The 3,252-nt window shown below is 39.9% G+C and overlaps 1 pseudogene; it reads left to right on the top strand.

Annotated features, from left to right (window-relative positions):
• Positions 1–337: 337 nt before the first annotated feature.
• LOC119467423 lies at positions 338–1,884 on the top strand (annotated as a pseudogene).
• The last annotated feature ends 1,368 nt before the right edge of the window (positions 1,885–3,252 follow it).

Genomic DNA, 3,252 nt, shown 5'->3' with positions numbered 1-3,252 from the left:
GAATAAGAGGGCCAGTGTTGACTTTATAACTTGGGAGCTTATCTCTCTGGTTCCTGTACCTAGACAGAGATGGTACAGGGACAGAAAGGTCCATATATACATAGCTTTCCATGGAACAAGCTTTCTGCTAGCCTCTGGAGTTACTCTGGCAATTTGTGGTTGCAGAATTCAGCAAGACTAGGGACTAGTGTTGTGTATCACAAAAGCACTTTGTCCTTTAGAGGACTTTATTCTGAAATAGTTCTAACTCAATATTTTTGTTGGTTGCTATAAAGAAAATTCCTTTTTGATGTTGGGTCTGAAGCGGCTGCTGTAGGCGCTGACCTGTTGGAGCAAGAGGGCATGCGGAGCAGGCAACGGCGGCGTGGGATCTGCCTCTCTGCGAGCAGGCCGGGGCGGCAGCACCATGAGCGGGGGCACCCCTTACATCGGCAGCAAGATCAGCCAAAGCAGAGATCCACTACGAGGGCATCCTCTACACCATCGACACCAAAAATGCCACCGTAGCCCTCGCCAAGTTTGATCCTTTGGTACAGAAGACAGACCAACAGATTGTCCAATACCATCTCGAGATGAAGTCTTTGAATACATTATATTCCGTGAGAGTGACATTAAAGACCTCACTGTTTGTGAGCCACCAAAACCACAGTGTTCTTTGCCTCAAGACCCAGCTATCATTCAGTCCTCACTAGGCTCATCGACTTCTTCATTCCAGTCCATGGGTTCCTATGGGCCTTTTGGCAGGATGCCCACATACAGTCAGTTTAGTCCAAGTTCCTTAGCTGGGCAGCAGTTTGATGCTGTTGGTGTTGCTGGAAGCTCTTTGACATCCTTTGGAACAGAAACAGCAAACAGTGGTACCTTACCCCAAAGTAGTGCAGTTGGTTCTGCCTTTACACAGGATACAAGATCCCTAAAAACACAGTTATCTCAAGGTCGTTCAAGCCCTCAGTTAGACTCTTTGAGAAAAAGCCCAACCATGGAACAAGCAGTGCAGAGTGCCTCGGCCCACTTACCTGCTCCAGCACCTGTTGGGAGAAAGAGTCCTGTATCAACCAGGCCTTTGCCATGTACCAGCCAAAAAGCAATAAAGAATCAGGAGCACAGGTGAGCTGAAGTATACAAAGTTTCAAGGCCAGGAAATAAGCAACTCAGAAATGATAACTAGAAACAAGTAGCTCCAGGTGCTCCTTCAGCTCCATCAGGGTGGCAGGGGAAGATTTGATATTCGGCGAGATGGGCCAATGAAATTTGAGAAAGACTTTGACTTTGAAAATGCAAATGCACAATTCAACGAGGAAGAGATTGACAGAGAGTTTCATAATAAGCTTAAAAGAAGATAAACTTGAGAAACAGGAGAAGCCTATAAATGGTGAAGATAAAGGAGACTCAGGAGTTGATACTCAAAACAGTGAAGGAAATGCTGATGAAGAAGATCCACTTGGATCTAATTGCTATTATGACAAAACTAAATCCTTCTTTGATAATATTTCTTGTGATGACAATAGAGAACGGAGACCAACCTGGGCTGAAGAAAGAAGATTAAATGCTGAAACATTTGGAATCCCACTTCATCCAAACTGTGGTCATGGGGGATACAGAGGCAGAGGAGGTCTTGGTTTCCATGGTGGCAGAGGGCATGGTGGTGGCAGAGGTGGTACCTTCACTGCCCCTCGTGGATTTCGTGGTGGATTCAGAGGAGGTCGTGGGGGCCGGGAGTTTGCAGACTTTGAATGTAGGAAAGACAACAAAGTTGCTGCATAGTCTACAAACAAGTCTCTGAAAATAGGTGAATTTCTATCTCTTCATGGTCCTGAAAATTGATTTCAGTCTTTGCGAAGAATGAAGAAGTGAATTTGCTGTACATTTGTCACCAGCACTGGGATTTTTAGTTTTTTGTTTGTTTTTCCACTTAATTTCAAAGATAAAATGCAGTTACTTTTTGGGGTGGAAGGGTCATCTTACAACATTAGCATTAAATATATTTGGAATGGCCGAAGCTTAAGTAATTATGTATAGTTAAACTAAAGCAGTACGTCAGTGGGACTTACAAGTATCTTTTCATCACTGAAAGGTTTTTTTTATCACTAAATTGTATTTGGCAATTGCAAGTTACCTGCATATAGGGCCGTGATGCTGTGTTTTGAGCCACAGAAGGTTGTGTGTGTATGTGTGCGTGTGCGTGTGCGTGTGTGTGTGTATCTTTTTCCTCCTTTCTTTTGGGAAATCCTGTAATACAAAGTAGCTTATTTCGTCAGTTAATTAGGGTGCTGGATGGTAGAGAATTTTGCCAGTCAACTATGTACACACAGTAATACTGTTTCTTAAGCAAAGGTAACTTTTTTATATAGTTGTAAAATTCCATTATATTCCATTGCCAAAGAAACATTAAGAACTTTGGATAGCTGTATAAAAAGCAACTAACTTTTTAAAGAACAAATATTTTAAAGTCAGCAAACATACCCATTATGGGTGAGTCTTTTTTTCTTAGTTTTCCAGGCTTAAAATTTTTTTATTTTGTTTTTTAATGTTTGGAACATAAATGAAGATTTGATACATTATTTCATTATCTAAAAAACATAAAATATTCATGCTTCATTTTGTAGCAAATGGCATGTCACAGATCTGTCCAAATAATCAGTATTTTCAGTATACAAATGTAAATAATCGTAAGATGAGAATGTACTTAGCTGTATTTTCAAATAAGTAATCCTCCACCCTTTTTTAGGACTTTAAAACTAGGCATCAATGAACCTGTTTTTCCTATTATGCCTGGAATTTAGTCATGATACCTTGACTCATTCCATCATATTTCAAGAGGATTCAGAATGTGAGGAATTATTTTGGCAGCCTGTAACACACGGCAGCACTGGTCCTTGGGCCTGTGACCCGCAGATGACTCAGTATAGAGTTCATTGCTAATTATAAACTACTAGTGAGTCTTTTTGATATTTTAAGCACTAGTGGGAAAAATCTGGCCACTTCTGTGTTTTTATGGAGGCCATGGAATAAAAGGATCCAAAGATTTAAATATTTTTATCTATTTTGATTTTTTTTTGTTAACATTCTCCTTAAAACATTCAGTAGCGATAAAGATGTGGAAACTGCACTGTAGGAGAATTGGAATATTTAAAGCTGGTTGATATTTTTTATTTTAATTTTATATCTTTTATGTAGCTCTACAAGGCAATGTTTTGTAATTTGGTTTCATTATTAAGATCCAGTAGTTGGCAGCCATAGTTTAGATAATAT

This window comes from Cebus imitator, unplaced genomic scaffold (assembly GCF_001604975.1).
Source record: "Cebus imitator isolate Cc_AM_T3 unplaced genomic scaffold, Cebus_imitator-1.0 Scaffold287, whole genome shotgun sequence".
Classification (NCBI taxonomy): domain Eukaryota; kingdom Metazoa; phylum Chordata; class Mammalia; order Primates; family Cebidae; genus Cebus; species Cebus imitator.
This window is presented reverse-complemented; position numbering and strand designations above follow the sequence as displayed.